The following is a 24262-nucleotide window of genomic DNA, read 5'->3' as shown; positions in this document are numbered from 1 at the left end:
CTAAAATGCAGATACTGGGCTGCATCTGGGAGATTGTGGAAGATTTGTCAGGCAGAAGGGGCGGGCATCTCCACCTGGCAGGTTATCAGGTAGAAGGGGGCAGGGCAGGATGCAAAGGTCAGGCTGCCCGTGAAACATTGTCAGGATGACTGAGATGCAGATGCATATGCTGGACACATTAGGCCTTTATGTCACACACACATAAGCTCATAACTGACTTTCTGCCTAATATTTTCCCCTCAAGAGGTAATACCCAAAATTCTTCTTTGGGATTATGGATGGAGTTCCGTTTTCTGTAACTTCTTCGAAGCTGGCATGTGGGCGTCGAGGGGGATTTGGGTATTTCCTCTTGCTACCTGTCTTATGGTGTGCAACAGTGGCCTTGGAAAGACTGTGTTGCTCGGTCCAGAGGGCTGCTCAAGTCGTCCAGTGGAATGGGCTGGAAGTCTTGCCTGTTGACCATTTGGAGTTCAACAGCTTTTAGTCTGTTAGAGACAAAACAAACAAGGGCATTAAAAACACACGGTGCAAAGAGAAGCATCAAGATTGCAGAAGTTAGCGGGCCAAGGAGAGGAAATAGCCAGGATTTCCATGACCAGATGTCAGGCCAGAAATCCCAGCTCTGCTTGGCCTGGTCCTGGAGCTGTTTGGCTTTTTCCAGGAAAAGTACAAATCTGGGTTTGTGCCTGTCTAGTCTGATTGACCCAGAGACAATTTTTTTTTTTTTTTGATATTTAGTAGCCAGTTTTGCTAGGAAGTTAAGCCAATGTACAAGACTAGAGTCTCAGGCTGGGAAAAGGACAGACTAATGAATTATTTACATTTAACCATTTATATTATGGATTATTGTGCACACCCCTTAAGAGATAGGCCCTTTAAGTCCTCAGTGAGGACCTGTTCAAATCGGTGTAGGGCTATCTGAGTTAGATGTTACCAAAAGCCCTGTTTTTAGGAACTGGCAGGGAGGGCTTTCTAAGCTTAATGTTATTGGATAGACTTTTAAGGCCTGGCTGGGTGTGTGAGGCCCAGACCTATCCATGGGGTGCTGGAAGAGAATTGAAAGAGATGCAAATCTCCTTTAAGGGAGGCACCCTGTTGACTTGCATTACATGGATGGACTAGGAGGAGAGCTGAATAGGAGGCTGATGGAAATAGGCAACTTGCATGTCACTGACCCTAGGCCATCCCCTCAATAGCAGTGGCTGGAGCTGGAAGCTGGGCAGAGGCTGGGCAGAGCCAAAGGCTTTTTAGCTTGGGGCCACAGGGTCAGCGGTTCTGAACCAGGAGTCCTTCGACACCCAGGGCAGTTCCGTGTCCAGTGGCCGTGCTCTTGGCAGGGCTGACAGAAGGCATTTGCTGTCATGACAGCTGCTTGCCCAATGCCCTGGCTCCTTATATCAGCAACAGGTGCCATTTGGGGTGCACTGGCCTTGCTGGGTCTCCTTGATGGCAATCACCGTGTAAAGCAGCCATTGATTGGTCTGTTGCCTATCCTCTGCTGCTAGCTTGCTCCTCATTTTTCTGGTCTCTAATAAAGTAGACCAAGGAGGCAGCCTCTATGATGTCAGTCAAGGGGGTGCTTAACCCAATCCTGATTTTTGGAGATTTTTTTTAAATATCAGGGTGAGCTAGAAAAACTATGGTCATGGGCAAATTCTGACACTTAGTATTTTCCTGCGAGTTAAGACCGTGCCCATGAGGAGAACTATGACTCTTTAGGTAAGATTAACTGTGGTGACCTGCTTGCATACTTTGAGGTCATCAGTGTAACTTTTTACACCGAAAAATTGATCTAGTTATTACATTATTTTATAGTTCAACCTTTTTTGTTGTTGTTGTTGTTGTTTGGGGCCCTATACTGTGGCCAGGCATTATTACAGAAAAGGTCAGTCATCCCTTACATAAGGTCTGGGGATCAAACCGTACATCACAGTGGAGAGTCCTGCAGAACAGTAGTAACTTCCCTTCTGGAAGAGAAAAGAGGAGAAGTGAGGCAGTGAGTTGGGTCTCTAGCCTGACTTTTTGGGCTTTTAGATTTAACTGGCAGTTTAACCAGTGTTTACTGTGTAGCCTGACTTAGAGGAGAAATTGTGGCAGAGGTCTCTGCCATTCTTTGGCTTCTGGGTATTTACCGTGTAGCCTGTGGACACTAGAGCTTTCTTGTGTTTCTGGAACCCAGTTTTCTAGCATCTGCCACATAACCATAACTTAACAGAGACAGTAGAGTACACAATGGATTAACATGAATTTTATGTCTCTTGTTGTCGAATAAACCAGAAATAAAAAAACCCTTGTATATAAGAGTTTACATAATTTAGGATTATTTAACAGAGTCAAAAAAAGAGCTTACAGGACCTAACTCTAGAAATGGCAGAGTAACCGAATAAGCCGACACTGTTAAAATAGACATTACAGTTTTTGCAAAAACAGATTTTGATTTATGATTTAGACCATTTTTAGATATTTACTAACATTAGTACACATTTTTATAAAAAAAAAAAAAAAACCATTGTTATAACAGAAGATCAGACTTTAACTTTAGGTTAGTGTAATTTTGGCATTAGCACTCAACTCTGTAAACAATATTTTAAAATTGTAAACATTTTAAAACTTTTTATGACTTGTTTACACCTTTTGAAACTTTATACCCGTAGTTACTTTTACATAGCCTTGAATTGTCATGTATGGACAACCTATGAGAATACACGTTAACAAACTCAAACAGTTTTTTTTTTTATCGAATTTGAGATGTTAAAAGTATATATAATATATTTTCCCAAGTTTTACTTAGCACTGATGCCTAGATGTCTTAAGACACTGAGTTATTAATGAATACCACACCATTATCTGAAATAGAAGTTAAAATTACATTTTTATGTTTTTAAGTAACATGAGGATAACACCTCCTGGACAGCAAACACTAGTGTATGTTTACAACTTTGAAAAGATCTTCCTCATTAAGAGAAACAAGTTTAAAGCATATCAAAGACATGTAAAACTGAGCAAGCAAGCCACTGAGCAAACCGAAGGGTGTTTGCATTACCTCAATTTTCTGAACCAATCTGCATTGGCTTACTTTAGTTAACAACATAAAGGCTTGTATACACAGAATTTACTCTTATTCTTATAAGACCACTTTAGCTGGAAAGCAAAAACATAAATACAGTATAGGTCTGACACCATTTATAACATTTTAATATATTTTATATAATTTGAATTGACCCAAGCAGCTGTTACTTTAACAAAGTTAGAGTCTCATTCTTTGAGAGTTCCAGGGATCCGGCTGGAAGCCCAAAGTTGGAAGACTCGGTTTAGAATTTAAGCTGTCAGAGAGTCAAACCATTTAGCCAAAATTAGTACATTTCTGATCAGTTGGGTAATCACTCAGACATTAAAAACAGATAAACAATGTAAACAACTTTGCATTGTAGTTTTTCCAATTAAGACTCTAATGGCAATAGAAAAACACGAAACCTTCAAGACAGGTGAATGCTCTCAGATGAATAACCCATTGTTTAGGTTTTTATTAGCTGCAAAGAGAAAAACCCATCAGGTTGGTAAGGGTTAATGGCTTAAGGTTCTGGCGCCCTTAGGTAAGACCAGCAGTAGTATTGAATTGGAAATTCCTCCAGGAGAGGAGAGAAAAAGCAACCCTGGGGTGGGGGCTCTGCCTAGAGATATTTGGCTATGCCTGCCTGGGTGCGGCAGGCCACATGAACTAGAATACAGTGCAGAGAAAGGCTGTGGTCCCCCATTTACAGGGAAGACTGCACACACTGTGGCCTGGCAGGACTAACCGTGGGGTTGGGTAAGTGTGCCGTTTTACTAAGAGTGTTGGGAACCTCCTATAATTTAACCAAAGCCAGATCAATTAGGACTACTGCAGACACTCAGTCAATTACAACAGATAGTTAACTTTAGCTTTTTTCCAGATTTAGTCCTTAGGCAATCAAAGCTTAGCAACAGTAATAGTTCACAAAAAAACTTTAAGACGCACCAGAGCTACCATAAGCTGCAAAGACTTTCTACCAGGTTGGAAAGGGTTAACAGGTAGCAGGTAACAGCTTTTCCCTAGGTGGAGAGACCTGTGGAATTTTCCTCTCCCTTTCTCCTGGCCAGTGGTACAGGAATGGAGATGAGGAGAGCAAAAGAGTGGAGGAGGGAGCCCCTGGGAGGAGGAAGGCAGAAAGCAATAAAGCTCCTCAGTCTGGGGGCTGAGTGGGGTTTGAAATCTCCTATCGCTCAAGGTTACCCACTACCTAGTTGTCTGAGTTTACCTGAAGGGCCAATATTAGCCTCGACCGAAGCTAAGCCCTGCTCGCGTAGCAGTAGGCAGCGTGACCAGGCGTCCCTCCGAGAGAGAGACCTGATCCTCGGGTCGCAGTCCGGCCGCCGGGAAGCCAAAGTGAGCTCAGGGGGTCTCCAGGCTCTCAGCCAACTGCCCTTCCTAATTTCCCTCCCGTTCCTTACAATCCCTCTGGAGTTTCGGCCGTAGCTAAGCCATGGCCGGGGGGACTCCGCGTTCTCGGAGAGCTGTGGGGTGCCGGACACTCAACGGTCACTTCCACAGATCCGGTCCCGCTTGAGGGAAGGAATACTGACCTTCGATGTCTTCTTAAAATCCCCGTCTGGGTGCCCATGACGGCCAGGCTGGAGAACGGCCTCTTTCACTCAGCTAATGAGTGGTAAATGGAATGAGCCCTCCGGGGGCCAATCCACTCTGAGAGCAGGTCATTTAGAGACACAGAAAGACTGCCACTTTACCTTTTTGACTGACAAAGAAAGGTTATGTGCCTAGTGGCTTACCTCTGACCAATGATTCAAAGTTAGAGACAAAGGTGTAGACACAGTCTGGCCCATGTTAGCAGACAACACAATGTACACAAACAGACAAACAGCGTAGAGAAGCAGCATACAACGACCACACAAATGTCTACCAAACGGGAGCCATCACGGCGTCCCAAAAATGCTTAACAAATACAAAAGACTAACGAGCTCGATCAAATACCAAAGTTTCGGCAGTACAAACAAAATGTGAGTCTCTGCAGTCTATTTCCCTACTGCAGGCAACCCACCAAACAGGAAACACTGGGCGTCCCCAGTTCTCCCTTTCTCCCGGGGCGTCCCCCGGGATGTGGTCTGTGGCTCTGGAGCACGTCTGCCCGCCACAGTCGGGTGGAGCTCTCGCTCGAGCCCGACAACCACGCTGCCAATTACAAACAAATAACAAACCTCACCAAACAACAAATCAAAGTGTACACGTTCAATCAAAACAATAGGTGCCTTACTCACCCCGAGAGATATCCGTTGGAGGCGTCCACAGGCAGCAGTCAGGTCTCGGTGGGACCTCCAAATGTTAGGGTCTAAAAAAAGCCCACCGCCCAAGGAACGACTCCAAGAGACTTTTTCTCTCATGCAACCAGCAAAGGGTTAAATTTATTGCTCCAACATGTTGGGGCCCTCTGACAAGGACAGAGGAGCAGTGAGGAACTACAGCATAGGGTTTATAAAGGCAAAAACCACAAAATCGGGAGGGGGGAGAGAACACACGGTTGCTAAGCGGTTGCTAAAATCTTACAATCAGCAATTATGATTTTAAGACATAGACAAATCACATCTTCATTAGCAGCCCAGGTAACCCAGGTGCAACCTTTCTACTTTTAAGCTTGAGCAATCATGCTAGGGGGTTTTTGTGCGTTGCCAAGGGTGGTGTAGTGCACTGCTATTGTCCGACTATTTGAGATCATAGTTTCAGACCAGAGTCTCACGGTGGGGGGGGGGGTTGCTTTCCCAGAATGCAGTCTCAAGTGCTCCAAAATGGAGTCCCTACTGTCAAGGTGCTACTTTACTCTGTCTTATTTTCACAGCTGCACCAGGAAGGTTTAAACCTGTAAGCTTAAGCTTAACTTTTTACACCCGCACATATATAATTTTAACTCTTCACTGCTTATTTGAACAATTGTGATGAACATTATAAATTATTTCTATATGGTTTATTTATTTATTTGAAAGGCTGAGTTACAAAGAGACAGAGGCAGGGAGAGAGAGAGAGAGGCCTTCCATCTGCTGGTTCACTCCCACATGTCCTCAATGGCTGGGGCTGGGCTGATCTGAAGCCAGTAGCCTGGAGCTTCTTATAGGTCTCCCATGTGAGTGCATGGGGCCCAAGGACTTAGGTGCTCATCCACTGCTTTCCCAGTCCATAGCAGAGAGCTAGATCAGAAGTAGAGTAGCTGGGACTCATATTGGTGCCCATATGAATGCCCATACTGTAGGAGATGGCTTTACCCACTACTCCATAGTGACAGCCCTGACAAGGATTTTTTTTTACAGAATTGGTAATAAATTAATATTTTAGTTAGTCTAACAATAGTTTATGCTTAATCATAGTGATTGGTAGACTAGTGTGTGCTCTTTTGGCATCTTTTCTGTTTTTCCCATGTGTAAAGATTATATTCCCCCACAGGGAGGCTACCTCATTTTTGTCACTGAGCCAATATGCCCATTTTTCTATATACATTTCCTTCATGATCTTGATTAGCACAGTAGACTCTAGAAAGAATCTAGACTTTTTGTCTGACCCCTCCTTCTCAGCAATTTCTCTTGCAGATAAGATTCTAGAGACATCTACATGTGGCCAAGACCAACAAAAATAAATATATTGCTGGTAGGTTGTTTATTTATTCCTCAGCTTCTTTCACATTGTATATTAAGAGCTTTATGAGATTTTTAAAATAAATTGGAAAAGCATAAAGAAATATAATTCAGAATCAGGATTCATATAAGATAAAGTAAGCATGGTTTCAAGATTTAAAGCCACCTGAGCTGAATGCACATTGGTCTCAATTTTTTTTATTGCCATAGCTACAAGACATGGTTTGAATTCAAACTTCAGCAAGAATTTGCTACATCAGAAACAATTAATTAAAAAGGTAATATTTTGAATTATTAAAGTAGAGTTTCTTTAAAAGCTTTTGGAGGCTGAACTTGCTTCATGGATTAGATCAGAAAATGTGTATAGGATCAAATCTATTGCAGGCCCTTAAATAACTCTCCATAGTTTTATCACGGTGATTCTACAAATGCAGGACTACTTCAGAGTCCACAAAGTTATGTTTCAAGCAAATTATTCCATTTATCAATGGCATAAACTATAGTCAGAGCCCAAGACAATTCTCTAGTCTTTGACTTGAATCTTTTGCCTCTTAAAGTATTTATATACTTGAGAGAGAATGAGAAGCAGATGGAAATATATAGAGATCTTTTTTAAAAAGGATTTTATTTATTTATTTGATGGGCATAGTTACAGGGAGAGGAGAGACATATAAATTTTTTATCCACTGGTTCAGTCTCCAAATGGCCAAAGCAGCTGGAGATGGGCTGATCCAAAGCTAGGAGCCAGGAGCTTCCTCTGGGTCTCCCAGGTGGGTTTAGGGGCCCAAGGACTTGGACTATCTTCCACTGCTTTGCCAGGACAAAAACAGAGAGCTGGATGCAAAGAAGAGCATCTGGGGCCCTTGCTGTGGCATGGTAAGTTAAGCCTCTGCCTGTGGTGCCGGCATCCCATATAGGCACTGATTTGAGTCCCAGTTGGTGCACTTCCAATCCAGCCCTTTGCTATGGCCTGGGAAAGTAGTCGAGGATGGCCCAACTCTTGGGGCCCCTGCACCCAAGTGGGAGACCTGGAGGATGCTCCTGGCTTCTGGCTTTGTATCCGCCCAGCTCCAACTATTGCAGCCATTTTGGGAGTGAACCAGCAGATGGAAGACCTTTCTCTCTGTCTCTCCAGCTCTCTCTCTGCAACTCTACTTTCAAATAAATATTTAAAAAAGAAGAAGAGCATCTGGAACACAAACTGGTGCCCATATGGGATGCTGGCACTGTGGGTGGAGGCTTAGCCTGCTCTGTGTTATGGAATGACAGAGAGAAAGGGAGAGAGAGATAGAGACAGACACCTTCAATCCATTGATTCATACCCACAACACCCACAACACCCACATTGATTCACACCCACAACAACCAGGGCTGGGACAGGGTCATAACTGAGAGCCAGGAATATAGTCCTAGCCTCTCACTTAAGTTGCAGAAGCTTAATTTCTTGAGTTGTCAACACTCACTTCTAGTGTCTAAATTTACAAAAATTGTGACATTGCAGTATATTGGGTTAAACAGCTGCCTGGGATTCAAGCATCCCTTATGGGTTCTGGTTTTTTTCCTGGCTGCTCCACTTCCAATCTAGCTCCCTGCTTAGGGCACCTGTGAAAGCAGAAGATGGTCCAAGTGCTTGGGCACCTGCCACCCATGTGTGAGACCCAGATGAAGCTTCTGGCTCCTGGTTTCAGTCTGGCCCAGCTCTTGCTGTTACAGCCACTTGGGGAGTGGAACAACAGCTAGAAGATCTTCCACTGCCTTCTGCTCTCTACAAAATTTTGTTTTTCAAAACAAAAAATTAAATAATTAAAAATACATAAGATGAAAAATGCATCATTCATTCTTTGCTTTTAAATATTGCTACCAAGTAGCCTTGACCCAAATCATCAAAAAGAAAATTTTCCTGGAATGTTCCTTTCATATCTTTTTTCCTTAGAAACCTTTTATTTAAGGAAGACAAACTTCATGCATTTCATAATTACAACTTTAAGAACATAGTGACTCTTCCCACCACAGCCACCCTCCCACCCACACTCTTCATCTTCTTCCTCTCCTATTCTCATTCCTATTTTTTACTAAGATCTATTTTCAATTAACTTTATACACATATGAGTAACTCTATACTAAGTGAAGAGTTCAACAGATAATGTGAAAAAAAATGTTCCTCAATAGTCAAGACAAGGGCTGTTCAAAGTCATTGCTTCTCAAAGTGTCAATTGCATTTCTGTAGGTTATCTTTAGGTGTGCTATTAGTTATCACAGGTCAGGGAGAATATATGTTTTTGTCCTTTTTAGACTGGCTTATTCACTAAGTACGATGTTTTGAGGTATCTCCATACTGTCTTCCATGGTGTCTTTACCAGTTTACATTCCCACAAACAGTGGATCAGATGTGTTTTCCACACATCTTTGGCAGCATTTGTTTGATTTCTATGTGAATGCCATTCTAACGGGGGTGAGGTAAAACTTCCTTGTGGTTTTGATTTACATTTCTCTGTTGAATGGTGATCCTGAGCATTTTCTCATGTATCTGTTGGCTATTTGGATTTCTTTTTAAAAATACCTGTTTAAGTCCTTTGCCCATTTCTGCACTGGGTTGTTTGTTTTGTTGTGGAATTTCTTGAGCCTCTATATATTCTGATTACTAATCCTTTATCAGTTACATAGTTTGCAAATAATTTCTCCTATTTTGTCTGTTGGCTCTTCACTTTGCTGAGTGTTTCATTTGCAGTACAGAAGCTTCTCAATTTGATGTAATCCCATTTGTCAATTTTGGCTTTGATTGCTTGTGCCTCTTTGGTCTTTTCCAAGTAGTCTTTTTCTATGCCAATGTCTTGCAGGGTTACCCCAACTTTCTCTAATAATTTGGTATCAGGTTGTTATTTAAATCTTTAGTCAATTTTAATCCATTTTGAGTGTATTTTTGTAACGTGTAAAGTAGGAGTTTGCTTCATACTTCTGTTAGAGTCGACCGCCCAAAAAATGTCACCAAGAGACACGTCTCTTATGCAGACAGCACGGGGAAGCTTTATTGATTATCCAGCATGCTGGGGCTGCCTGATCATACAAAAGCAGAGCAGCCCTGTATAACCAAAGGTTAGGGTTTATGAAGGCAAAAACCACAAAATTGGGAGGGGGGAGAGAACACACGGTTGTTAAGTGGTTGCTAATATCTTACAATCGGCAATTATGATCTTAAGACATAGACAAATCACATTTTCATTATTAGCTCAGGTAACCCAGGTGTAACCTTTTTATTTTTAAGCTTGAGCAATCATGCTAGAGGGTTTTTGTGTGTTGCCAAGGGTGATGTAGTGCACTGCTATTGTCCGACTATTTGAGATCATAGTTTCAGACCAGAGTCTCACGGTGGGGGGGGGGGGTTGCTTTCCCAGAATGCAGTCTCAAGTGCTCCAAAATGGAGTCCCTACTGTCAAGGTGCTACTTCACTCTGTCTTATCTTCACAGCTGCACCAGGAAGGTTTAAACCTGTAAGCTTAAGCTTAACTTTTTACACCTGCACACATACAATTTTAACTCTTCATTCCCCACTCCTTGTTGTGAGGATCTCTAATCTTAGAGATTATTCGTTTTTGTCTCTTTTAATGTGACATATTGTTGTCTTATGACCATGAGTTTAACATTTTTAACTTGTTTCCGTATGAAGGTGATGAGTCTATTTAACACACAAGGTCCTACGGTTACAATTAGGAGTAGAATAATTAAGGGTCCTGCTAGGGCTGACAGTAGGGTAGTAAGCCATGGGGACCAGCCAAACCATGACTCAAACCATCCCTGTTAAGTTTCCCTCTCCCGTTGCCATTGTTCCAGTCATTTTTTTTTTTTTTTTTTGAGTTTGGCCATGGAGTTTCTAATCACCCCGGTTCAGTCAGCATAAAAACAACATTTTTCCTTTAGGGCCGCGCATAACCACCCCCCAACCATGAAAATGAGATTCAACCCCCGCCTGTTCTGTAATACTGAAATGCAGATACTGGGCCGCATCTGGGAGATTGTGGAAGATTTGTCAGGCAGAAGGGGCGGGCATCTCCACCTGGCAGGTTATCAGGTAGAAGGGGGCAGGGCAGGATGCAAAGGTCAGGCTGCCCGTGAAACATTGTCAGGATGACTGAGATGCAGATGCATATGCTGGACACATTAGGCCTTTATGTCACACACACATAAGCTCATAACTGACTTTCTGCCTAATATTTTTCCCTCAAGAGGTAATACCCAAAATTCTTCTTTGGGATTATGGATGGAGTTCCATTTTCTGTAACTTCTTCGAAGCTGGCATGTGGGCGTTGAAGGGGATTTGGGTATTTCCTCTTGCTACCTGTCTTATGGTGTGCAACAGTGGCCTTGGAAAGACTGTGTTGCTCGGTCCAGAGGGCTGCTCAAGTCGTCCAGTGGAATGGGCTGGAAGTCTTGCCTGATGACCATTTGGAGTTCAACAGCTTTTAGTATGTTAGAGACAAAACGAACAAGGACATTAAAAACACACGGCCCAGGCCGGCGCCGCGGCTCACTAGGCTAATCCTCCACCTAGCGGCGCCGGCACACCGGGTTCTAGTCCCGGTCGGGGCGCCGGATTCTGTCCCAGTTGCCCCTCTTCAAGGCCAGCCCTCTGCTGTGGCCAGGGAGTGCAGTGGAGGATGGCCCAGGTGCTTGGGCCCTGCACCCCATGGGAGACCAGGAAAAGCACCTGGCTCCTGGCTCCTGCCATCGGATCAGCGCGGTGTGCCGGCCGCAGCGCGCCGGCCGCGGCGGCCATTGAAGGGTGAACCAACGGCAAAGGAAGACCTTTCTCTCTGTCTCTCTCTCTCACTGTCCACTCTGCCTGTCAAAAAATAAAAAAAAAATAATAAAAAAAAAAAAAAAACACACACGGCCCAAAGAGAAGCATCAAGATTGCAGAAGTTAGTGGGCCAAGGAGAGGAAATAGCCAGGATTTTTATGATCAGATGTTAGGCCAGAAATCCCAGACCTGCTTGGCCTGGTCCTGGAGCTGTTTGGCTTTTTCCAGAAAAAGTACAAATTTGGGTTTGTGTCTGTCTAGTCTGATTGACCCAGAGACTATATATATATATATATATATTCGGATATCTAGTAGCCAGTTTTGCTAGGAAGTTAAGCCAATGTACAAGACGAGAGTCTCAGGCTGGGAAAAGGACAGACTAATGAATTATTTACATTTAACTATTTATATTATGGATTATTGTGCACACCCCTCAAGAGATAGGCCCTTTAAGTCCTCAGTGAGGACCTGTCCAAATAGGTGTAGGGCTATCTGAGTTAGCTGTTACTGAAAGCCCTGTTTTTAGGAACTGGCAGGGAGGACTTTCTAATGTTATTGGATAGACTTTTAAGGCCTGGCTGGGTGTGTGAGGCCCAGAGCTATCCATGGGATGCTGGAAGAGAATTGAAAGAGATGCAAATCTCCCTTAAGGGAGGCACCCTGTTGACTTGCATTACCTGGCTGGACTAGGAGGAGAGCTGAATAGGAGGCTGATAGAAATAGGCAACTTACATTTCACTGACCCTAGGCCATCCCCTCAATAGCAGTGGCTGGAGCTGGAAGCTGGGCAGAGGCTGGGCAGAACCAAAGGCTTTTTAGCTCCGGGCCACAGGGTCTGCAGTTCTGAACCAGGAGTCCTTCGACACCCAGGGCAGTTCCATGTCCGGTGACCGTGCTCTTGGCAGAGCTGACAGAAGGCATTTGCTGTCATGACAGCTGCTTGCCCAATGCCCTGGCTCCTTATATCAGTAACAGGTGCCATTTGGGGTGCATTGGCCTTGCTGGGTCTCCTTGACAGCAGATCACCGTGTAAAGCAGCCATTGATTGGCCTGTTGCCTATCCTTTGCTGCTAGCTTGCTCCTCGTTCTTCTGGTCTCTAATAAAGTAGACCAAGGAGCCAGCCTCTATGCTTTTGTTACAGTCGAATTAGAGTTGAATTGCTCTTGCCACCCCAAAAACGCTCCAAGAGACCTTCTCTCATGTAATTAACAAAGGGTAAAGTTTATTGATGTTCCGACATGTCGGGGCCCCCGTCCCAGTACAGGCGAGCGGCCTCGAATAGTTTTGGGTTGGGGTTTTTATACACATTTAAACAAAGAAAATCAATCATTGCGTAGAGCAGACAGTGGTACAAGTTAAGCGATTTTACAATCAGTTGATTTATGAACACAGGGAGTATCAAAAAGCCTCCTATTGCCAAAAGGGAGGGCCACACAAGATTGCAGGAACTGCCTTGATGATACCTAGGAATGCAGCCGAATGGCGATAAGGGACACCTGGTGGAGTCAGGGGTCCAGGAGGCAGAGATATATGGTGACTTCTTCTATCTCACTTAGGTGAAACTGAGGTTACGCTCACATTGGGGTAATTTACTGACCAATTAACTTTATAGAGAATGGCTATGCAGAACAAGTCTAAGGAGGTCAGGAAAGTTCACCAGAGGAGGTTGGGGGGGGGAGCGGCTTTTAACTTTTTAACCCTTCATTCCCCACTCCTCTTAGGCCAGGGTCTCTAATCTTAGAGACCATCTGTTTCCCCTTTCCCGTGTGTTACATATTGTTGACGAATTACCATAAGTTTAACATTTTTGACTTGTTTTTAAAGAAATGTGACAAGCCTATTTAATATATAGGGTCCTATAGTAATAATTAGGAGCAGCACAACTAGGGGACCTGCCAGTGCTAATAACGTAGTCAGCCAGGGAGACTTAGTGAACCACGACTCAAACCATCCCTGTTGCTGAAGTCTGTCCCACTGTCTTTCCTCTAAGCATTTACGTAGTTGAGCCATGTTGTCCCTCGCCACCCCTGTCTTGTCTACATAGAAGCAGCATTCCTCTTTAAGGGCTGCACATAACCCCCCCTCTATGAAAATGAGATCCTGTTCTGCAATACTGAAATGCAGATACTGGGCTGTATCCGGGAGGTTGTGGAAGATTTGTCAGGCAGAAGGGGTGGGGATCTCCACCTGGCAGGTTATCAGGTAGAAGGGGGCAGGGCAGGATGTAAAGGCCGGGCTTTCAGTGAAACATTGTCAGGATGACTGAGGTGTAGATGCATATGCTGGACACATTAGGCCTTTATGTCACACACACATAAGCTCATAACTGACTTTCTGCCTAATATTTTCCCCTCAAGAGGTAATACCCAAAATTCTTCTTTGGGATTATGGATGGAGTTCCGTTTTCTGTAACTTCTTCAAAGCTGGCATGTGGGCGTCGAGGGGGGTTTGGGTATTTCCTCTTGCTACCTGTCTTATGGTGTGCAACAGTGGCCTTGGAAAGACGGTGCCGCTCGGTCCAGAGGGCTGCTCAGGTCGTCCAGTGGAATGGGCTGGAAGCCTTGCCTGATGACCATTTGGAGTTTAACAGCTTTTAGTCTGTTAGAGACAAAACGAACAAGGGCATTAAAAACACACAGTGCAAAGAGAAGCATCAAGATTGCAGAAGTTATTGGGCCAAGGAGAGGAAACAGCCAGGATTTCCGTGACCAGATATCAGGGCAGAAATCCCAGCCCTGCTTTGCCTGGTCCTGGAGCTGTTTGGCTTTTTCCAGGAAAAGTACGAATTCGGATTTGTACCTGTCTAGTCTGATTGACCCAGAGACAACATTTTTCCTGGAACATGGCACAAATAGCTCCTGGAGCAGTAGTTAGCATGTCTAATTATTTATTTTTTTATAACCTTTTGTGACTTCACACACCCTCTTTAACTTACTTGAAACATTCCATTATTTCCATTCCAGTCTAGAGTAAACTAGCCATCAGGATTTTTACAAACCATGTCCTTTTCTTATTTAAAAAGCTCTTTTCTTTTTAACCCTTTTTACCAAGAATACTCTTTCCTTCTAAACCTTACTTACCAAGCACACATTTCTATCCTTGTGATGTTTTTCATAGAGCCTGGTTGGCTCTTTCTGCCTTACCGGAAGACTGAGGTCTCCATGCAGAGTGAAGATGCCTTACAAATCCCTTGTGTGATCTAGAGCTCTGGTTAAGGCAATTCTGCTAAATGAGCAAAAGTCCCTGGGGGCAGAGCACTCTTCAATAACGTGCCATGTCATAACTATTGCATACCCTGAGAAGCAGGTCCAGTCTGACAAAGCTGCTTCCATCTGTGACCCAAACCTCATCTGCGTTAGTCAGGGGGTTGTCTCTTGGGTCCCTTCTGCTGGCATAGATCAAGTCTATAGTCTCAGTATAGGAGTGGAGGGGACCACTTTCCCCTGGAACTGGCAGGGAGGGCTTTTTAAGTTTATTTTTAAGGCCTGGCTGGGTGTGTGAGGCCCAGACCTATCCATGGGGTGCTATTAAGAGAATTGTAAGAATCCCTTAAGGGAGGCACCCTGTTGACTTGCATTACATGGCTGGACTAGGAGGAGAGCTGAATAGGAGGCTGACAGAAATAGGCAACTTGCGTTTTACTGACCCTAGGCCATCCCCAATAGCAGTGGCTGGAGCTGGAAGCTGGGCAGAGCCAAAGGCTTTTTAGCTCGGGGCCACAGGGTCTGCGGTTCTGAACCAGGAGTCCTTCGACACCCAGGGCAGTTCCATGTCCAGTAGCCTTGCTCTTGGCAGAGCTGACAGAAGGCAGTCGCTGTTACAACAGCTGCTTGCCCAATGCCCTGGCTCCTTATGTCAGCAACAGGCGCCATTTGGGGTGCACTGGCCCTGCTGGGTTTCCTTGACAGTGGATCACCATGTAAAGCAGCCACTGATTGGCCTGTTGCCCATCCTTACATCGCTCCTGCTGCTAGCTTGCTCCTCAATTTCCTGGTCTCTAATAAAGTGGACCAAGGAGGCAGCCTCTATGATGTCAGTCAAGGGGGTGCTCAACCCCGTCCCTGATTTTTGGAGTTTTTTTTGGTTTTTTTTTGTTTTTTTTGTTTTTTTTTTTTTTTTTAATATCAGGGTGAGCTAAAAAACTATGGTCATGGGCAAATTCTGACACTTAGTATTTTCCTGCAAGTTAAGACCGTGCCCATGAGGAGAACTATGATCTTTCAGGTAAGATCAACTGTGGTGACCTGCTTGCATACTTTGAGGTCATCAGTACAACTTCCTATCTATCCCTCAATTTGGTTTAAAAGGGGAGTTCTGCCCATTTACCGCGTACACCAAAAAATCGATCTAACCTCTTATTCTGGCTATGCTGTTTGGTCCTCTATACTGTGACCAGGCATTATTATAGAAATGGTCAGTCATAACTTCCCTTCTGGAAAAGAAAAGAGGAGAAGTGAGGCAGTGAGTCGGGTCTCTAGCCTGACTTCCTGGGCTTTCAGATTTAACCAGCGTTTAACCAGTGCTTACTGCGTAGCCTGACTTAGAGGAGAAATTGCGGCAGAGGTCTCTGCCATCCTTTGGCCTCCAGATATTTACTGTGTAGCCAGTGGGTTATGGGCCTGGGTTTCTGGGTTTTTACTGTGTAGCCTGTGGACACTAGAGCCTTCCCGGGCTCCTGGAACCCAGCTCTCCAGCACCCGCTGCATAACCATCTCCCGTCGTCTCTAAGTCTCTTTTGGCACACTTTTTCCCTTTTGGCTAGACCTCCATTTGATCTACATTTGAACTAGCAATGCCTGGTTGTTACACAATAAATTACTTAGGCAGAACATGAATTTTATGTCTTTTGTTGTCGAATAAACCAGAAATAAAAACCCTGAACATTAGAGTTAGTACACAAAATTACAGGACCTAATTTTAGAAATGGCAGGGTAGCCGATTAAGCAGACACTGTTAAAATAGACATTACAGTTTTTGTGAAAACAGATTTTAAGATTTATGATTTAGACCATTTTTAAACATTTTAAAACTTTTTATGACTTGTTTACACCTTTGGGAACTTTACACCCGTAGTTACTTTTATATAGCCTTGAATTGTCATGTGTGGACAACCTATGAGAATACAGGCTAACAAACTCAAACAGTCTCTCTTATCGAATTTGAGATGTTAAAAGTACACATAATACATTCTTTCAAGTTTTACTTAGTACTGATGCCTAGATGACTTAAGACACAGAGTTATTAATGAATACCATACCAGTATCTGAAATAAAAGTCAAAATTACATTTCCATGCTTTTAAGTAATATAAGGACAACACCTCCTGAGCAGCAAACATGGTCACTAGTGCATGGTTACAACTTTGAAAAGATCTTTATCATTAAAAGAAACAAGTTTAAAGCACATTAAAGACATGTAAAACTGAGCAAGCAAGCCACTGAGCAAACCGAAGGGCATTTGCATTACCTCAATTTTCTGAACCAATCTGCATTGGCTTACTTTAGTTAACAACATAAAGGCTTGTATACACAGAATTTACTTTTATTTTTATAAGACTATTTTAGCTGGAAAGCAAAAACATGAATACAGCATAGGTCTGACACCATTTATAACATTTTAATACATTTTATATAGTCTGAATTGACTCAAGCAGCTGTTACTTTAACAAATTCAGAGTCTCATTCTTTGAGAGTTCCAGGGATCCGACTGGAAGCCCAAAGTTGGAAGACTCGATTTAGAATTTAAGCTGTCAGAGTCAAACCATCTAGCCAAAATTAGTACATTTTTGATCAGTTGGGTAATTACTTAAACATTAAAAACAGATAAACAACGTAGTCTCAGTACTACAAATAGAAAAACATGAAACCTTCAAGACAAATGAAACTCTTATCAGCTAAGTCAGGGACAGCAGCACAGAAAAGAGCTGATAAAAACCCATTTACATTTTGGAATAACCTGTTAAGAATTTTTAAATTAAGACAACATTTTTAAAGTTTTTATTATACAGTTTAGAACAGTTGGTTTTGAATGGAATTTTCCCATAATGTGTCCCCCTTGGTTGTACAAAACAAGAGATAAAGACCTCCGGAACAGGCACTGATCCAGAGTGAGATTGCTTCGCCCGCCTGGTGAACACGGAGCTGCAGGTTACGGCCCATTTAGACTCTGTAGCTGCAGGGCCGTGGAGCCACAAACACATTTACACCACACACACGCTCTTTTTCATTGCAGACACCAGGCAGGTCCCTGGTAGAGGGGCAACAGAAGCCCCCCTTCCGCACAAAGGCGGGCCTGAGTACCGAGTGCCCCAGGGTGACTTACCAGGTCCTGAAGTCCAGGAGATCCATCCATTTGCCCTATTTGGTCGGCCATGGGGAGTCAGTCTGGGGGGACGGGTATGGCTTGGGGAGTTAGGATCCTGAGGAATAAGTCAGGAGGCGCGCCTTCCCATCCTCCGCCTGCCATTCCTGGGCCCCAGCTGAGTCCTGCAGGTTGAGGCTCCAAGGGCCAGCTTTGTTTGAACACACAGGGGGTTTCAGCACTTGCTAATGGCACAGCAGGGGTTTCCCTGCTGCCTGTGAAGGGGGAGTGGAGGGATCTGCTGGCCCCTGGGGAGCTGCTTCTCGTACCCTCTCCTGTGGCCCCCGCTGCCGGCCCCACAGCCAGGGCCGGGCGGCTGGTAGGGAGGAGGGAAAATCAAATCTTCAGAGTCGCCCTGTAAAACAGAATAGAGCGGCGCCGAGGCTGAAGTCTTAGTTTGTTTTATCTGCTTTGCTGGGACGGTCCTGGACGACTAAAATTTTTTTTTGAAGGTTGTTTCTGAGGGAGTAAAAGAGGCTTTAACCAGGAAAGGGAGTTTTTACCAGATCTTGCCAGACCAGGATGTCAAGGGTGCCCTTAGGCGCCCATCCTACTTCAAAGGTAGGCCAATCTGCAGAACAAAGGGTGGTTAGTCTCCCTTTCTAAGAGTTGTCTAAATCCGTCCCATTGTCTGAATTTCAGAAAGGCAAATACAAATAGCCAAAAACAAACACCAAAGAGACTCACAAAAAGGCACTGAACAAAACAAAGAAGACAAAAATGGAACATCGGCCTCCCGCCTGCGTAGCGACCCGCTTCGTTCCTACAGAGGTGGGGAGCCTGCCCCCCTACAGAGTCCCAGATGGGGTCCGAGAACCACACTGACACACAGACATAGATACGAATGCAAGTTCTGGAACCACTTCAGAACCTACAAATGCAGACTCCGGGACCACTTCAGAGTCTCGCGACTATGCCACACACAAACAGACAAACAGACTCCGGAACCACATCAGAGTCCTGTGACAATGCCGACAATACAAATGCAAGTTCCGGAACCACTTCAGAACCTACAAATGCAGACTCCGGGACCACTTCAGAGTCTCGCGACAATGCCACACACAAACAGACAAACACAGACTCCGGAACCACATCAGAGTCCTGTGACAATGCCGGCAACACAAAATGTGAGTCTGAAAACAGTTTATGCAATAGAAGTAAAACCTGAAAGACAAAGGGTGAATACTGATGCTGGCACCAAATTCCCGACCGCGGGAATTCCAGATGGGAGTTTCGCTGAGCGTCCTCAGTCTCCCGGTCCTCCCGAGGCGTCCCTCGAGGCTGTAGCGTTGTGGCTTCCGGGCACGTCTGCCACCCAACGTCTACCGTGCCAGCCCGAAACCGCTTCAGGCCTGAACCAGATACAGAAACAGAAATGCACGTGCACAGAGTCCCTATCCTTTAGGCGCCTTTACTTACCCCGAGAGATGTCCGTTGGAGACGTCCGTGGGCAGCAGAGCCATCTCGGTGGGACCTCCATATGTTACAGTCGAATTAGAGTTGAATTGCTCTTGCCACCCCAAAAACGCTCCAAGAGACCTTCTCTCATGTAATTAACAAAGGGTAAAGTTTATTGATGTTTCGACATGTCGGGGCCCCCGTCCCAGTACAGGCGAGCGGCCTCGAATAGTTTTGGGTTGGGGTTTTTATACACATTTAAACAAAGAAAATCAATCATTGCGTAGAGCAGACAGTGGTACAAGTTAAGCGATTTTACAATCAGTTGATTTATGAACACAGGGAGTATCAAAAAGCCTCCTATTGCCAAAAGGGAGGGCCACACAAGATTGCAGGAACTGCCTTGATGATACCTAGGAATGCAGCCGAATGGCGATAAGGGACACCTGGTGGAGTCAGGGGTCCAGGAGGCAGAGATATATGGTGACTTCTTCTATCTCACTTAGGTGAAACTGAGGTTACGCTCACATTGGGGTAATTTACTGACCAATTAACTTTATAGAGAATGGCTATGCAGAACAAGTCTAAGGAGGTCAGGAAAGTTCACCAGAGGAGGTTGGGGGGGGAAGCGGCTTTTAACTTTTTAACCCTTCACTTTCAGTCAAGCGGGTGCTCAACCCAACCCTGATTTTTGGAGATTTTTTTTTTTTAATATCAGGGTGAGCTAGAAAAACTATGGTCATGGGCAAATTCTGACACTTAAGACCGTGCCCATGAAGAGAACTATGACCTTTTAGGTAAGATCAACTGTGGTGACCTGTTTGTATACTTTGAGGTCGTCAGTGTAACTTTTTATTTTTTTAGTTTGGTTTAAAAGCGGAGTTCTGCCCATTTACCACGTACACCGAAAATTTGATGTAGCTGTTAGTTTAACCTCTTTTTTTTTGTTTTTGTTTTTGTTTTGTTGTTTGGGGCCCTATACTGTGGCCAGGCATTATTACAGAAAAGGTCAGTAGTAATCGATTAAGCAGACACTGTTAAAATAGATGTTACAGTTTTTGCAGAAACAGATTCCAAGATTTAAACCCATTGTTATAACAGAAGATCAGACTTCAATTTTAGGTCAGTGTAATTTTGGCATTAGTGAAGGGTTAAAAAGTTAAAAGCCGCTCCCCCCCCCAACCTCCTCTGGTGAACTTTCCTGACCTCGTTAGACTTGCTCTGCATAGCCATTCTCTATAAAGTTAATTGGTCAGTAAATTACCCCAATGTGAGCGTAACCTTAGTTTCACCTAAGTGAGATAGAAGAAGTCACCATATATCTCTTTGCCTCCTGGACCCCTGACCCCACCATGTGTCCCTTATCGCCATTCGGCTGCATGGCTGCATTCCTAGGTACTCCCTGTATTCATAAATCAACTGGTTGTAAAATCACTTAACTTGTATCAATTGTTTACTCTATACCTCTGTCTGATCTATGCAATGATTGATTTTCTTTGTTTAAACGTGTATAAAAACCCCAACCCAAGACTATTTGGGGCCGCTCACCTGTACTGGGACGGGGGCCCCCGACATGTCGGATCATCAATAAACTTTACCCTCTGTTAATTACATGAGAGAAGGTCTCTTGGAGCGTTTTTGGGGTGGCAAGAGCAATTCAACTCTAATTCAACTCTAACATTAGCACTCAACTCTGTAAACAATATTTTAAAATCGTAAACATTTTAAAACTTTTTATGACTTGTTTACACCTTTTGAAACTTTACACCCGTAGTTACTTTTACATAGCCTTGAATTGTCACGTATGGACAACCTATGAGAATACATGTTAACAAACTCAGTTTTTTTTTTTTTTATTTGAGATGTTAAAAGTATATATAATATATTTTTCCCAAGTTTTACTTAGCACTGATGCCTAGATGACTTAAGACACTGAGTTATTAATGAATACCACACCATTAAAGTTTAAAGCATATCAAAGACATGCAAAACTGAGCAAGCAAGCCACTGAGCAAACCAAGGGCATTTGTATTACCTTAATTTTCTGAACCAATCTGCATTGGCTTACTTTAGTTAACATCATAAAGGCTTGTATACACAGAATTTACTCTTATTTTTATAAGACCACTTTAGCTGGAAAGCAAAAACATGAATACGGCAAAGGTCTGACACCATTTATAACATTTTAATACATTTTATATAATCTGAATTGACCCAAGCAGCTGTTACTATAACAAATTTAGAGTCTCATCCTTTGAGAGTTCCAGGGATCCGACTGGAAACCCAAAGTTGGAAGACTCGGTTTAGAATTTAAGCTGTCAGAGAGTCAAACCATTTAGCCAAAATTAGTACATTTCTGATCAGTTGGGTAATCACTCAGACATTAAAAACAGATAAACAATGTAAATAAACTTCACATTGTAGTTTTTCCAATCAAGACTCTAATGGCAATAGAAAAACGCGAAACCTTCAAGACAGGTGAACACTCTCAAATGAGTCAGGGACAGCAGCACAGAAAAGAGTTGATTATCAGCATATGAACCCATTGTTTAGGTTTTTATTAGCTGCAAAGAGAAAAACCCATCAGGTTGGAAAGGGTTAATGGCTTAAGGTTCTGGCTCCCTTAGGTAAGGCCAGCAGTAGTATTGAATTGGAAATTCCTCCAGGAGAGGAAAAAGAAGCAACACTGGGGTGGGGGCTCTGCCTAGAGATATTTGGCTATGCCTGCCTGGGTGCACCAGGCCACATGGACTAGAATAGAGTGCAGAGAAAGGCTGTGGTCCCCCATTTACAGGGAAGACTGCGCACTTAGGGGCCTGGCAGGACTAGCCTTGGGGTTGGGTAGGTGCGCCGTTTCACCAAGAGTGTTGGGAACCTCCTATAATTTAACCAAAGCCAGATTAATTAGGACTACTGCTGACACTCAGTCAATTACAACAGTTAACTAGCTCTTTTCCAGATTTAGTCCTCAGGTAATCAAAGCTTAGCAACAGTAATAGTTCACAAAAAAACTTTAAGACGCACCAGAGCTACCATAAGCTGCAAAGACAGAAAACTTTCTACCAGGTTGGAAAGGGTTAACAGGTAACAGGTAACAGCTTTTCCCTGGGTGGAGAGACCTGTGGAATTTCCCTCTCCCTTTCTCCTGGCCAGTGGTACAGGAATGGAGATGAGGAGAGCAAAAGAGTGGGGGAGGGAGCCCCCGGGAGGAGGAGGAAGGCAGAAAGCAATGAAGCTCCTCAGTCTGGGGGCTGAGTGGGGTTTGAAATCTCCTATCGCTCAAGGTTACCCACTACCTAGTTGTTTGAGTTTACCTGAAGGGCCAATATTAGCCTCGACTGAAGCTAAGCCCTGCTCGCGTAGCAATAGGCAGCATGACAGGCGTCCCTCCGAGAGAGAGACCTGATCCTCGGGTTGCAGTCCGGCCACCAAGAAGCCGAAGCGAGCTCAGGGGGTCTCCAGGCTCTCAGCCAACTGCCCTTCCTAATTTCCCTCCCTTCCTTACAATCCCTCTGGAGTTTCGGCCGTAGCTAAGCTGTGGCCGGGGGGACTCCGCGTTCTCGGAGAGCTGTGGGGTGCTGGACACTCAATGGTCACTTCCACAGATCCAGTCCCGCTTGAGGGAAGGAATACTGACCTCCGATGTCTTCTCAAAATCCCGGTCCGGGTGCCCTTGACGGCCAGGCAGGAGAATGGCCTCTTTCACTCAGCAAATGAGTGGTAAATGGAATGAGCCCTCTGGGGGGCCAATCCACTCAGAGCAGGCCATTCAGAGGCACAGAAAGACTGCTGCTTTACCTTCTTAATCAGGAGAGAGAGATTAGATCCCCTAGCCCCTACATCAGGCCAGTGAGCCAAAGTAAGAGATAGCGGCGTGGACACAGTTTGACCCATGTTACAGACAGAAAAGCAATTCCCAAAAAACTGAAACCTAAAATGTAACTGCTGTTGGCACAAAACTCCCGCCTAGGGGAATTTCTGATGGGAGTTTCGCTGAGCGTCCTGTCCCCCAAGGTGGTAGCCTGGGGCTTCCAGGCACATCTGCCAGCCACAGTGCGTACCGTGCCAACCCAAAAACCAAAACCGAAACAGGCCTGTAACCCGAAAAACTGAAACCTGAAGCACGCATATACTGAGTCCCTACCTTAGGTGCCTTTTTACTTACCCCAAGAGACGTCCGCTGGAGGCGTCCACGGGCAGCCGCGATCTCGCTGGGGCCTCCAAATGTTAGAGTCCACCGCCCAAAAAAACGTCATCAAGAGACACGTCTCTTATGCAAACAGCACGGGGAAGCTTTATTGATTATCCAGCATGCTGGGGCTGCCTGATCATACAAAAGCAGAGCAGCCCCGTATAACCAAAGGTTAGGGTTTATAAAGGCAAAAACCACAAAATTGGGAGGGGGGAGAGAACACACGGTTGCTAAGCGGTTGCTAATATCTTACAATCAGCAATTATGATCTTAAGACATAGACAAATCACATTTTCATTATTAGCTCAGGTAACCCAGGTGTAACCTTTTTATTTTTAAGCTTGAGCAATCATGCTAGAGGGTTTTTGTGTGTTGCCAAGGGTGATGTAGTGCACTGCTATTGTCCGACTATTTGAGATCATAGTTTCAGACCAGAGTCTCACGGTGGGGGGGGGGGGGGTTGCTTTCCCAGAATGCAGTCTCAAGTGCTCCAAAATGGAGTCCCTACTGTCAAGGTGCTACTTCACTCTGTCTTATTTTCACAACTGCACCAGGAAGGTTTAAACCTATAAGCTTAAGCTTAACTTTTTACACCTGCACACATACAATTTTAACTCTTCACTTCTGCATGAGGAGATCCAGTTTTCCCAGCACTATGTGTTTAAGAGACTATCCTTCTCTAGGATTGATTTCTGCATTTATATTCTGTTCCATTGGTCTATCCATCTGTTTTTGAACAAGTACTAGGCTCTTTTGATTACTGCACTATAGTATATCTTGAAACCTGGGGGCGGTGCTGTGATACAGTGAGTTGATCCTCCACCTACAGTGCTGGAATCCCATATAGGCACCAGTTGAAGTCC

The 24262-nt window shown here is 44.3% G+C and overlaps 1 long non-coding RNA gene across 1 annotated transcript; it reads right to left on the bottom strand.

The window, feature by feature from the left end:
- Positions 1-204: 204 nt before the first annotated feature.
- LOC149123250 (uncharacterized) lies at positions 205-23996 on the bottom strand. The gene is made up of 2 exons (XR_016217706.1): positions 23373-23996; positions 205-485 (listed from the first exon to the last, which is right to left on the bottom strand). It is a non-coding gene; the product is annotated as an uncharacterized LOC149123250 (long non-coding RNA).
- Between the last annotated feature and the right edge of the window lie 266 nt (positions 23997-24262).

The sequence above is a fragment of the Oryctolagus cuniculus genome, chromosome 12 (genome assembly GCF_051225735.1).
Source record: "Oryctolagus cuniculus isolate XC-2025 breed Fujian yellow rabbit chromosome 12, ASM5122573v1, whole genome shotgun sequence".
NCBI classification, from domain to species: Eukaryota; Metazoa; Chordata; class Mammalia; order Lagomorpha; family Leporidae; genus Oryctolagus; species Oryctolagus cuniculus.
The sequence above is the reverse complement of the archived record's forward strand: the minus strand, read 5'-3'. Positions and strand labels throughout refer to the sequence as shown.